Genomic DNA, 14873 nt, shown 5'->3' on the forward strand with positions numbered 1-14873 from the left:
CAGCCCAGCGGAAGAAGCGGAAACTGCGCCTCTCCGCAGCAGCCAATCAGTGCGACGGTGGGTGGGACGCGGTGGGGCGCGGTGGGGCGGGGCGGGGCCGCATCCGGGTGTCCTGCAGCTCCACCCTCCTCGGGCAAGCCACGTGTGACGAGCTGTCAGAGTTTCCGCCCAGTGGCGCTGGGTTCACGCGCAGGCCTGGCGGGCAGGGAGCCCTTTGGAATTGCGGGCATGGAAGTCCCACGGCCTAACTGCCATCATGAGTGTGGCAGGCCACTGACCCACAGCCAACACATGAAACATCTCACTTCATTAGGCAGGCCAGGCAGATGGTACTGAATGTTGCAATTCCAGAGGAGAGGGGGAGGGACCAGCGCGGGCTGCCGGGGCAAGGGCGGCCCGGGTGGCTTGCCGGAAGTGGGGCGGGGCAGGCACGTCAGAGGAGTGTCCTAGTACCTTGCCCTGTTGGAGATTATCTCCTCGGAAAACACCAGTGGCCAAATTCCACATGAACTCTCGCAGGTCTACGTGAATACAGGCTCCGAGTGTCATGCTCTCTCCCTGAGAATGCAGGTCTCCCAGGAGCATGTCTTCCGTCATGTGTCCTGGGCACCCGAGAGACAAATCAGCAGGGTTGCCCATAGATGGCCTGAGTGCATGCCGTTGTGTACTGCCTTGCAGACTCCGAGGCTCCTGCAAGAGTGCAGCAGCCAGTGGGCTGCCTGCCGGCGACGATCGTCTAGAGGACCAAGGCCTGGCCTATGGCTCCTGGGCTCCTGAGCATAGCTACCCACGCTGTGGCCTATGACCCCAAGGCATGTGAATTGGACGGCGGCCCAGCAAAACTCCCCTGGAACCCTGGATCCACATAGGTGTGAGATGTGGTTCTTCTCAGCAGAGCGACACCTGAAGGAACGTTGTTCCCCACAGTGTAGGGGTGTGGAGGTGTGGGCTGGGCGATGCAGGCCGATATCTGTGGGAGCCCCAAGCAGGGCACCATGTTGAGCCTGGAGGCAGAAGAGGGGGACTACTGTACAGAGCTAGGAAGTGGACTTGTGGTTGGAGGTGATGCTGGTGGTGGACTACATAATCATGGTTGTGGAGGTGTCGGCCGAGGAGGAGGCTGATGTTGAGCCACAAGACAAGGACCAGTGGGCATGGTGTCGCCCTGGCCCTGGCCCCTGCATACCTGGCTGGACTCACTGAAGGTCTCTGACTTGCAGCTTTGGGGCTTAAGGACCAGAGCTGTATCCTTGCAACTGCCCCTTCAGAATAGCTGACAGAAGCGGGTGAGCCTCAGGCTTCCAGAGGTGGAGTTTGGTGAAGCAAGGCCTGAGGTGCAGGGGGTCAGCCAGAAGGCGGCGGTGGGTGACAGGAGGGAAACCGAGGCCAGACGCCTGTAGACAGGAGGAAAGCTTGCTTGCAGGTGCTATAAGAACATGTGTTAGGGACTGGGACCCAAGCTCATTGCTAACAAGGGAGAGTAGCAGTGCCAGGAGCCCTTAGCACACAGCAGAAAGTTGAAGGGCATGTTTCTCCGGGAATGTCAATGGAGAAAGGGGAGTCTCCATGTCCATGGCAACTATTGAACTACCACCGCTCCCAAAGCCTGTTCCCGGGAGCTCTCTCCAGAAACACAAGGTGCTCAACAGTGGTTCACAGTGCACGGGGATTCTGTCTTCTTCAAGACAGGCACCAGCACCTCAGACATGCTTTTATTCTCTGCTGGCACAGCACCTAAAGGGGTGTAAGCACTGAACATGTGTAACCTCCATTGTACCCATCAGAGAAACCAGGAGAATAGGACACCACATGTCAGGACAACAGCACAGCCTGCCCAGCACCCATCACACAAGGGCCACGTGAACTCTGGAACCCTAGGGAAGCAGCCACTTCACACCACAACACCCTGCCTCCCAAACCCACTGCCCACTTTTCTGTACCTGACCTCTGATGAGCACAGGCTTTCTCCATCATGCTCTACCTGGCTCCAAGACCATCACAGCCAGGACGGTGGCCCCACAGCAGAGTGAGAGAGGACCATCAAGGAATGGGGGGGTGCCACATCAGATGTCTGTGGATAGCCCTGTCCCATAATTCTAGTGCTGTTGCAAAGTTGCACGGTGTTTTATGTCATGCCCAGCCAATCTAATGGAAGCTCCTTACCACAGGCAGATAGCGCAGTCATACCAAGATATTGGCCTGGATCAGAAAGCATGATGAAGTCCCGCGTAACTATGTGATGGATTTGCAGGTCAGTCTTGGGAGGGATTGGGTGTCCAGGTCAGGGGGGACTGCAAGATGTCTCAGTGGGAGAGCTAGGAATGGAAAAGGTATGCTTCACTCCAGCTAGCAGGCTACTTTAGTCCATCTAGATGAAATGGTCCCTTTGGGTTTATCCTGTTTCTTTCTAAGAAGACAGGCAGGTAGACGAACAAATCCATCCAGGGTAATTTTTTTTCCCCTCATTTCAGCCTTTACTCCTGCAGTGAAGTGATCATTAAGGAGTATCCTTGTAAGGAGTCCCTCCTGGCACGGTATGGGAGACGGTATGCGGAAGGGCAAGCCTGGCATGAGCCTCCCTGAGTTCTTTTCTTCCAGGATACAGGGTTTCTCATTCCACAGCAGTTGGTAGTTCTGGGATCACAAAGGTGAAGTCCCAAGCTGCAGGCAGTACACCACCTCCCTGAGCATCTTCAGCTGTTTGGCTCACCGTGACTGCCCAGATTCTGGCAGGATTGCTGTGCTGGGGCCACTGTGGGGATGGTAGGAGAGGACATTGTTGGTTATTTCTTGGCCTCTGGAGAATTCACTTTGAACGAGGGCCTGACCTGTCCCAAATCATTTCCCTAGGACCCCAGATCATGAGCGAGGACCTGGGCCTTAATCCCCTGCAGTGCCACCTCAAGGGAGTTAGGCACTCAGAGAAGAAACAGAGACTAGGTCAGGTGAGCAGCTCAGGGCTCAGGGCTAAGATGCCTGTATGTTCTGGAGCTGTGATGCATGTGGAGAAACCAAAGCTGAGGGAAGTTACTGCAGTGGGCAAATGCAGGCCATCCACGGACTGAAGAAAGGTCCATTAAGGAACTGTAACACCCACAGTTCAGGATGGGAGACGTTAATGCTGCCTAGGAGGCATAAGTGGCTAAGACATGTTGCTGAGAAGCAAGTATCAAGGGATAGCTGCCTCATCATATCTAGCCTGGCCCTTTCCCCACCCTGAGTCCTGTTGTTACCTGGGGTTCGGTTTGAGCCTAACTAGGGCCCTCTCACCCTCAATGCGGATGTCTACCTGAGGTCCAACTAGGTCTATGTCCTCCCAGAACGGTTCTTCTGGACCAGTCATATGCTGTGACATGACCCCAAGCTTTCCTGACATGCTCGCATTCCTCTGCCATCCTCACTCACACTGCCTAGGCACCCCAGACACAATAGACCACTGCACAGGGGATCTGGAGGACCACATTGGGCTCACAGGAGAGGAAATGTGAAGAGGTGGCAAAATGGCAGGGGCCTTCTGTGCGTGTCCAGAGAGGGAATCTGGCTGGGCATAAGGAAAAGTTAGCCTAAGTATTGCTGTGAAAAGTCAGTGTCACTTGTCCCTGAGCATGGGTGCACACACAGATGGTTTAAATCACATTGGCATCAATACTGCCTAAGTGATCTACAGACTCTATGCCACACCTGTAGAAATATCAATGGCCCATTCTTCATACAACAGATAATAGATTGTTTCTCATTGGACTGAAATATCAGAGCTGTAATGGGAACAATACCAGAAGAAATCACAAAGAAGAAGCTCCGTGACATTGAAGTACACAAAGAAGGGCTCAGAATGACAGCAAAAGCACAGTACAAAATATGAAAAAATAGAGAATGGAGTCATATCAAACTAAGATGCCTCAGCTCACCGCAGAAAACTTAACAGAGGGAAGAGACTTTGCACAAGGTGGGAGAAATCATTGGATCACCATACATCTGATAATGAGTGAATATTTACACACTGTGAGGAACTCAACTAACTAGCCCGAAAACAAACGGGCTAATGCCGTGAATATTCATCTGTTAAACTAAAACATATGACTGCCCAGCCCGAATATTACAAAGTGCTTGTCATCCTTAATCCACTGGGCAAATGCAAATCATAACCACAATGAAATTTCATCTCACTTCCATCAGAATGGCCATTATCCAAAAGACAAATGAACACCATTTCTGTTGAGGATGAAGACGAAAGGATATCCTTGCACACATTTGGTGAGAATGGAATTTAGTATAGGGAGAGTGAGACAGAGAATTACTTGATCCCAGGGGGCAAATTTTGCAGTGAGCCACGGTCAAACCACTGCACTTTATCCTGGGTGACAGACACTTGCCACATTGTCGGAAAAAAATAGAAAGTAAGGCATAACATTTTTGTTTATTTTGGATTTACTAATATAGTAATTGTACTATGTTATATGAGTAGACATTTAAGATTTTACAAACATTTTTATGGCAATACAGTCATTGCTGATGTTCACTGAGAATGTGCTCTCCTTTGAGCAGAGCCTAATTGGAATCTGGTTTTATTACGAAACCTTGTCTGAAATATCAAACACATTTAAGAATAATTTGCACAGAAGCAGAACCAGGTAGCTTTAAATACTAAAGTTGATCACGGAGTCAGTATTATAAAGCCCTCAAACAAAAACCAGCCTGGTAATTGCTTGCACATTTCACTGCCTAAGAAATCAGAAAGATGATCACTTCTTTCCAAGCTCTTCAGAGAGGAGAGGTATTCAACTAAATCTCTGAAAGGCTCCCAAACCCCCTATTTAAAAGCAAACAAATAAAATTTAAAATTAGCCAGGCGTGATAATAACCACCTATAATCTCCAGTACTCAGGAACCTGAGATGGGAGGATCACTGGGGCCCAGGTGCTTGAGGCTGCAGTTTAATTTCAAAAGGATATATTGAATAAATAAATAAATAAAGGCTTTTTTGGACAATGACCATTTGTACTTCACTTAGGTAAATAATGAGGACAAATCTAGTAACACCTGACTTACTTTGTGAACAGGATTAGTAACTTCAGAGAGAATTTTGTATTATGGAAAACTAAATACTGTCCAGGTGAATTGTCTTACATCTTTTGATAGTATATATTTTCATAGGCTTGTTTTATACAGTCTATAGCTGCAACTCTTTAAAGTTGCAACATTGCGTTCTTTTTTCGTGAGTTGGCATCACTGAAAACTGACACTGCCCAGTAGCCCTGAAACTATGTAAGCTGAGGCTGAATCACTACATAGGAACATTTTTAAAAAATCATCTGCAGGCCTGTAATACATAATGACAACACCAAAAATCTTAAGTCTGCAAACCAAGGAATTCATTAAACCATCACTGCCATCTTCACTCTACGACTTAACAAATACTTAGAGCTCAACATTTACAAATGTCAACTGGATGTTCTATGGAAGGGGAACATCTCCTCAAAGGACCTTTAATGGGAAATGATCATATCAGGAAGACAGCGCCCTTATGGCTGTTAATAGCTCCCTCCTAAACGAAACCAATGAATTTCCAAGCCCCTTCTACCGGGTGTTAAAAGAAACCAATGAATTCCCAAGCCCCTTCTACTGGGTGTAGGCTCACCAAGAGGGCTGTTTAAAATGCATGAAGTGGGCACTCAACCAAACACTGTATTTCTTGGTGCCTTGATCTTGGGGTACCTGACCTCTAGGATTGGAGGAAATGTTTCTTTTTCTTTCTTAATTTTTTATTGGATTTTAGGTTTTGGGGTACATGAGCAGAGCATGTAAGACAGTTGCATAGGAACACACATGGCAGTGTGCTTTTCTTTCCTTCTCCCCTTCACCCACATTTGGCAGGAAATGTTTCCTACAAAGCACCAAGCCCAGGTATTTCCTGATAGCAAGCCCAGTAGCCAAAGATGTTTAAAAGTATTCTATTTATTCGTTAAAAACCACTACATCCATATGAAAACTGAATCAATAAGCTTTAGGTTTTCCGCATTTCCTCTAACGTGCTAAAAGAGAATCCCTACTCCAAGGCTGATAAAATGTATCTTACAGTTATTCTTTCGTTTCCATTCCTTTAAAAAATTATGACATAATGCCTCATGGAGATAATTTGGATTAAAAACTCCCAGGGTTAGAGTATCATATACACTTAGTCACTGTGTCCTTTTCTGTTTGTTTGTTTTTTCACAGGGTCTCACTTAGGCACCCAGGCTAAAACGCAGAGATGCTAACAGGCCCAATGCAGCATGGTCCTCATGAGCTCAAGTGATCCTCCCACCTCAGCCCAAGTGTAAGGAATGTGTTGAGGCACTACCACATTCGGCAGTTTTTTCTGTCTAGTTTTAGAGACAAGATTTCTTCATGTTGCCCAGGCTTGTCTCAATCTCCTCAGCTGAAGTGATATGCCTACCTCAGCCTCCCAAAATGTGGGGATTAAAGATTTGGGCCAGCACAACTGGACAGACAGTATTTCTTGTGTTGAATCTGTGAAGACAGACAAGACTAGGGAGTTATATTTTAATTTAATTCTCACAATACTACCAGGTGAACAAAAACACAACATCATAACAGGAAAAACTCACTTGAAAATCAAAATTGGTAACTTCTTCCTTTAAAATTGTTTGTACACTTACCCTATAAAAATGATGAGCTTGTCAAAAGTTATCTCATGAAAATACTTCCTCCTTGCAGATTCGTCTGTTAATTGGAAGAAATATGGACTATAATTCTTCTAGAAATTTATATATTCAATTTATTCAGGTTTTAAGATTAAAAACAAATTGACATACTTATGTGGGTCTAAATCATTTTATTTTTATGATTAGATATTTTCTTAAACATTTAAGCAGTTCCCTACCTGCAACTTTATGCCGTTGTTTTATACACCCAACTTTCCAAAATACATGAGGTTTGGGGCATTTCTATTCACATCTTCAATTACATTTGATAGGCTCTTCATGGTGGCTCATGCCTGTAGTTCTAGCACATTGGGAGGCAGAAGGGTATGGATAAGGATTTTAAGACCAGCCTGGTTAACATGATGAAATCCTGTCTATAATAAAAATGCAAAAATTAGCCAGCTGTGGGAGCACTCACCTGTAATCCCTGTGATTCAGGATCCCATGGAAGAAAACTATCTCGAACCCAAAAGGTCAAGTTTGCAGTGAGCTGAAATTGCACCACGGTACTCCAGCCTGGGTTACAAGAGCAAAACTCCATCTCAAAAAAAAAAAATGGTTTGATTATTTCTGACCAGACTCTAATGTCAGACACATAACCACAAACATACCAGAAGAAATCAGAAGTACAACACCATGGCATTGGTGTGGGCAGCACTGATCCAGAAGAGACTGCAGAAGCATAGCAAATAATTTCAAAAATAGAAAGTGATCCTTTTCCTCCACATCCTCTCCAGCATCTGTTGTCTCCAGATTTTTTAATGATCGCCATTCTAACTGGCGTGAGATGGTATCTCAATGTGGTTTTGATTTGCATCTCTCTGATGACCAGTGACGATGAGCATTTTTTCATATGGGAGTGTAAATTAGTTCAACCATTGTGGAAGACAGTGTGGCGATTCCTCAAGGCCTTAGAAATAGAAATTCCATTTGACCCAGCAATCCCATTACTGGTCACATATCCAAAAGACTATAAATCGTTCTACTATAAGGACACATGTACACGAATGTTCATTGCAACACTGTTTACAATAGCAAAGACCTGGAATCAACCCAAATGCCCATTGATAATAGACTGGATTGGAAAAATGTGGCACATATACACCATGGAATATTATGCAGCAATCAGAAATGATGAGTCTGTGTCGTTTGTAGGGACATGGATGAATCTGGAAAACATCATCCTCAGCAAACTGACACAAGAACAGAAAATGAAACACCGCATATTCTCACTCATAGGCGGGTGATGAGAAATGAGAACACATGGACACAGAAAGGGGAGTACTAAACAGTGGGGTCTATTGGGGGGAAAAGGGGAGGGCCAGTGGGAGGGGGAGGTGGGGAGGGATATCCTGGGGAGAAATGCCAAATGTGGGTGAAGGGGAGAAGAAAAGCAAAGCACACTGCCATGTGTGTACCTACGCATCTGTCTTGCATGCTCTGCTCATGTACCCCAAAACCTATAATCCAATAAAAAAATTAAAAAAAAAAAAAGAAAGTGAGGTTATATCAAAGTAAGGTGCTCCACCAGCACATCACAGGAAACAACACAGAGCGAAGGGATATCCTACAGTACTGGAGAAATTATTGGATCACCACACTTCAGGTAACAAGTATAGATTTACAGCATAAAAGGAATTCAAACAACTCAATAGAATGAAAATAAATGGGCCAATAAGGTACATACTCCTTTTTGAAAGTAAGATATGCAGTTGTCCAGCAGGCATACTAAAACTTGTTCATCCTCCCTTATCCATTGGCAAATTCAAATCAAAACCACAATCAGATTCCCTCTGACTTCAGTCAAGGGAGCACTTCACACTGGGATCTATTGCAGAGAATAGGGGAGGGACAGTGGGGGCGGGGGGAGCCGGGGAGGGATAGCATGGGGAGAAATGCCAAATGTGGGTGAAGGGGAGGAAGGCAGCAAAACACACTGCCACGTGTGTACCTATGCAACGATCTTGCATGTTCTGCACATGTACCCCAAAACCTAAAATGCAATTAAAAGAAAAAAAAAAAAAACCCAAAAACGGAATGGCTATTATCTGAAAGAGAAAAGAATCCTGTCTCTGGTAAGGATGCAGAGAAGAGGATATCCTTGCACACTGTTGGTGAGTATGTAAATTAGTGCAGGCCTTACACAAAGCTTTGTGATTTAAGTACGGAGACTCCTCAGCAATCTACAAGCAGAACTCCCTACCGTGTGATTCAGCAATCAGATTACTGGAGTAACACCATATACTGGGTTTCCTTCTTTCTAGCCTTCTTCCCGCGTGCATATTATTTCCCAATGCCCTATGTTAGTGATCATTTTTCCTTAACGGAATTGTGCTCATCTCCTTGGTTTGTCTGGAAGTTTCTCTCTATCTCTATTTCTATCTCTATCTTCATGTCAATTTGTTATCTTTATGTCTATCTCTACCTGTATCTCTGTCTCTGTCTCTATTTCTGTCTCTATCTCTATCTTTATCTCTACTGAAGCTCTTTGACACATTTTTGCTCATTATTCGTATTCTTGCTTGTCTCATGGGAGTGTGTTAGTCAAGTAAGACCCATCTTCTTGGACCCTGGTGGATTTTAGGCTTTGCTACATATACATTCTTGTTGTGGAATGCCTTTTTAGGGATAATTTGGAACTTCAGTGATCTTTGAGAAACTTAAACTCTCCCTTCCTTGGTGCCTCTTTAACATCTTCCTTCCTATTACTCATGTTCCTTGTTTCTCCTCTAACCACATGCAATATTTTCTTTAGCTACGTCAAATCCTTTGGCATGTCTCCCCTGAAACTTCTCATTGTCCATTCTTCCATATACCCTAAACAGGCCTATTGCTTTCTATTTCAAGGTCTCAAAACTCTATGGTATCTAGAAATTTAGGCCCACTAAAGCAGAGGCTGTTGTGGGACTCAAGGATCTTTCCCATCCTCTAAAGTGTATCTGCCTGAAGTTAAAAAGGAAAATGGTTAATTACAAGAGGTTGAGCATTTTGACTACTCAGCTTTTGGAGACGTGCAGACTCCCACTAGATTTATCCTGTGCCTGAAACATAGTCTCTGACTCCACAGATTAAATATTAGGGCTAAATAATAACATAAAATTCTCCTTTGTCTGGCCAATGTAGACAAAAGCATTTGACCTCCTGTTAAATAGAGAACCTTTTCTGGTTTGCCAGAACCACAATTTAGATACAATATAAAATGGATGTAAAACAGTGAGTTTAATATTACTTCACTGCATTATTTATTACTAAATTTTAAGGAAGCAGTAAAATCTGTATGCCTCTTTCTGTAATTCTGTGCATATATGTTATGTGTTTGTGATATTTTTCAGCCTCTGGATGCTATTACCAAGTTAATTTTTAACATCACATAAAAGGGTGCTATTCAAATTGGCTTAGTGATAATTGAACACTATTGTGAATTTCATAGTCGCAAAACTAGAAATATACATTTAAGCTTACATCACTTATGAGAATATCTACCAAATAAGATGAGATTAAAATTATTGAATATAAACACCCACATCTTAGGAGTTGTTCATATTGTTTTTAACTGTAACAAATACATGCATGGGCCAGGCATGGTGGCCTACACCAGTAACACAAGCACTTTGAAACGCAGAGTAAGCTGGATCATCTGACTTTGAGACCAGTCTGGCCAAGATGACAAAGCCCCATCTCTACTAGAAATACAATATCTGGCAGAAATTGTAGTGCAAACCTGTCATCTTAGCTGCTTGAGAGGCTGAAGCAGAAGAATTGCTTGATCCCAGGATGCACAGGTTGCAGCGAGCGAACTGAGATCACCCACTACACTCCAGCCTTGGTGTTAGTGCATGACTATAGTGGAAAAAGAAACAACAAAAAAGAAAATGGAGAATACATTTGTATGCTTTTAAAATTTGCTAATTAAGCTGTGTTGTACTTAATTTTGTAATTAAGCTGTGTTGTACTTATGGGACATTTAAGATTATATAAAAATTTTCATGGTGATATAGTCATTTCTGAAGCTCGGTAAGAATGTGTTCTCCTTTCAGCAGAACCTAACTGGAGACTGGCTTTATTACCAAGCCTTGTCTGAAACATCAAGTACATTTAAGAATAATTTTCATAGAATCAGATATAACAAGTCTGCTTTAAGAACTAAAGTTGGCCATGGAGACAATACTTACGAAACCCTCTTGGAAAAACCAGCCTGATAATTGCTGCAGACTTCCTAACCTAAGAGATGTGAAAGATAGGTCGCATCTGTGCAAGCTCTGGAATCTCATAATATCTGGGGACTTTGAGAGGACTGGATGGAACTCAACCAAGTCTACAGGTTCTGAAAGGGAAGCCTGCTGGCAAGTTCCTGGCTTGGCTTCTGGCCTCAGGGGTTTGAGAATTATTGTCTGAGACTAATTATCCAGAGCTCTCACAAAGGAAAGTGAAAAGCCTGTATGGCCAAACATGGTGACTCACATGATGTGGGAAGAGCACTTGAGCCCAGGAGTTCACATTTAGCCTGCACAATATGGTGAAACCCAATATACAAAACCAAACACCAAACAAAATGAGCAAACAAAATAGATAATTAGCCAGGCTTGGCTAATTAGATAATCAAAATAGATAATGGTGGCTTGCAGGAATGGTCCCGATTACTCATGATGCTGAGGTGGCAGGATCACCGGACCCCAGGAGACTGAGGCTGCAGTGAGCTAGACACCATCTCTAACTTTCAAAGTATAGAATGAACAAATGAATGAATATATGCCTTTTTGCTCATTGATTATTCTTACTACACATATGTAAACAATGAGGACAACCTGCTAATACCAGACTGATTTGGTGAACGGGAGTCAAGAGTAGTAGATCCACAGATAATTTCGTTTCAATGGAAAAAAAAAAAAAAAAAACATCCATGAGAGCACTATTACATATTTTAGTAGTCTACGTCTTCAATTCTTCTTTTCTCCAATATGCAGTTACAACTCTCTAGACTTAAATTTCAGCATTGTGTCCGCCTTTAATGATTTAGCATCGCTGAAAACTAAAACTGCCAAATTATCCCTAAACATTGTAAGCTGAAGCAGGATGACTAGATATGAATATTTAAAAAATAATCTTCATGCCCGTAATACCTGATAGCAACACCGGATACATTAACAACTGCATGCCAAGTTATTCATTAAATGATCCCTGTCATCCTCACTCTACCATCTAAAAAATACTTTAAGCTCAACATGCAGAAATGTCACTGGATGCACTCTGAAAGGTGAACAGCCCTTTGACTGGAAGTGTGATTGGGTGAGGAAGATATTAGCCTCATAAAAATTGTTAGCAATCCCCTAAAAGAAAGAAATGTGTAACCTTCTGCCATGTGTAGCCTCAGGAAGAGAGCTGTTTAAAATCCAGCAAGTTGGCCCTCAGCAGAATACTGTATTTGCTGATGCCTTGATGTTGCACTTCTTGGTCTCTAGCATTACAACAAATGTTTGTTATAAATCACCAAGTCCATGTACTTTCTCATAGCAACACCAGTGGCCTAAGAAGATAAAAAGTATTCTATTATGCATTAAAACACATTATGTTTTTAGGAAACTAAAGCAATAAACTATAGCTCTTGTTATGTAAAGGCCTTTGCCCTGGTTATATAAAGGCTTTTCAGCATTTCCTCTAATTTGCTGAAACAGAATCCCTATTCCAAGGTTAATAAATTGTACCTCACAGGTTTTGTTTTCCCCAATGCCATTAAATTATTATGACAGAATTCCTCAAGGAGATGATATTTTAGGTAAATATTTTCATGGTCAGAGTATCATAGACAATTTTTTTTTTATCTCTTTCTCACTTTGTTGCTAAGGCTAACGTGCACTAGATCAAGCAAGCTCACTGCAGCCTGCTCCAGATATCCTTAAGCTATTCTCCTGCTTTAGCCTTTCAAGGAGCAGGGACTACATGTATACGCTATTGCATCCAGCCATTTTTGGCACATTTTTTAGAGACTCTATTTTTTCCATGTTGCCTAGACTTGTGTGAAATCCTCAGGTGAAGCACAATATCCCCCTCAGCCTCCGAAAGTGCTGGCATTAAACACCTGAGTTATTATACCTGGACAGACACTATTTTTTGAATTATAACTGTGAAGACAGACAAGACTAGGGAGATGTATCTTTTCATCTCAGAATCCAACATTATAAGTGAATGAAAACATAACTGTGTAACATGAACAACTCACTTGAAAATCAAAGTGGGTAACTTCTCTTTTTTCACATTATTTCTACCTTTACCCTAAAAAAATCTTGTCAGAACTTTCTCATTAAAATGCTTCCTTTTGCAGATTAGTTTGTTAATTCTAAGAATTATGGAATATAAATCTTCTGGATCTTTATGCATTACATTTTTTACACTGTATGATCAGGAAAATTAATTTGTTTCCTTATTTGGGTCCAACCGTTCTTATTTTTGCTATTAGATGATACCTTATACCTCTAAGCAGTCTGCAATCTGAAACATTAGTTGATGCTTTATCACACTTAACTATCTAAAAGGGATGAGCATTTTAAAGCATTCCTATTCATATTAAATTAAATCTGATACGCTGAGCATGGTGGATCATGTCTTTAATCCTAGCACTTTGGGAGGCAGAAGAGGGTGCCTTCAGATTTTAAGACCAGCCTGAACAAAGGGTGAAATGCCAGTTTTATTAAAAAAAAAACTACAAAACTGGGCCGGGCACGGTGGCTCACGCCTGTAATCCCAGCACTTTGGGAGGCCGAGGCGGGTGGGTCACGAGGGCGAGAGATCGAGACCATCCTGGTCAACATGGTGAAACCCCGTCTCTACCAAAAATACAAAAAATTAGCTGGGCACGGTGGCATGTGCCTGTAATCCCAGCTACTGAGGAGGCTGAGGCAGGAGAATTGCCTGAACCCAGTAGGCGGAGGTTGCAGTGAGCCGAGATCACACCATAGCAGTCCAGCCTGGGTAACAAAAGCGAAACGCTGTCTCAAAAAACATAAAAATAAAAAACGACAAAACACTTAGCCAGTTGTTCTGGCAGACACCTGTAATCCCAGTTACTGAAGGATGCTGTGGAACAAAAATAGCTTGAACCCAGAAGGTGGAGGTTGGAATGAATTCAGATTGAGTCACTCCACTCTTGCTTAGATGACAAAGATAGACACCATCTCAAATAAATAAATATAAATAAATAAATAAATATAATAATAACAACCTGATAAAATCAACCTTTCAGATCATACCGATTTGTAAGAATGTATTACTAAACCCCCACTTACAACAACCATTGTCCCATATTTCAAGAAATAACTAATGTAAGTTCTGAGAAGAAACACTTTTACCCACTATTTAGGAACAATTAATTTCATTAAGCTATGTACTCAGAAAACTTAGCTGGTTCAATTTTGATTAAGGTGGAAAATCTTTTTTCATGACCATTGTCTTCCTTCAGTCACAGAATGCTTCCAGAGGAATGTTCTCGATGTCTTAAACTTGAGTATCAAATACATGTACTTATTTCCTTTGTCCTTTACTATTTCTCTTCACAATAAACCTTTTCATTTTTGTTTGAGACCGAGAGTTACTTTTGTAATCTTTCTGAAGACTTCTGAAAATTAAACTTTTAATCTGTCCAAAGTCCTGGGATTACAATCGTGACAGACCTCACCCAGCTAAATCTGCTTCCTTTTTTTTTTTTTTTTTTTTTTTTTGAGACAGAGTTTCACTCTGTCACCCAGGCTGGAGTACAGTAGCACGATACTGGCTCACTGCTGCCCCTGTCTCCTTGGTTCAAGCAATTCTGCTGCCTCAGCCTCCAGAGTAGCTGAGACTACAGACGCATGTCACCGTGCCAGGCTAATTTTCTGTATTTTTAGTAGAGATGGGGTTTTACTGTGTTAGCGAGGATGTTCTCCATATCTTGATCCTGTAATCCACATACTTTACCATCCCACAGTGCTGGAAATATAGGCATGACCCAAAGAAACACAGCCAGGGTAAGAAAAGTGTGCAGCTTCCAACAGAGATGCAGCATACTCCTATTTTTATATCAACTTACCATGCAAACAAACAATACAATTTAGTCTTCTATTTAATTTGCGTTTAAGCATGCATAGCAATAAAATCAGGCATTTGCATTACATGTAAAATTTTATTCTGAAAATTTTT

This window comes from Callithrix jacchus, chromosome Y (genome assembly GCF_049354715.1).
Source record: "Callithrix jacchus isolate 240 chromosome Y, calJac240_pri, whole genome shotgun sequence".
NCBI classification, from domain to species: Eukaryota; Metazoa; Chordata; class Mammalia; order Primates; family Cebidae; genus Callithrix; species Callithrix jacchus.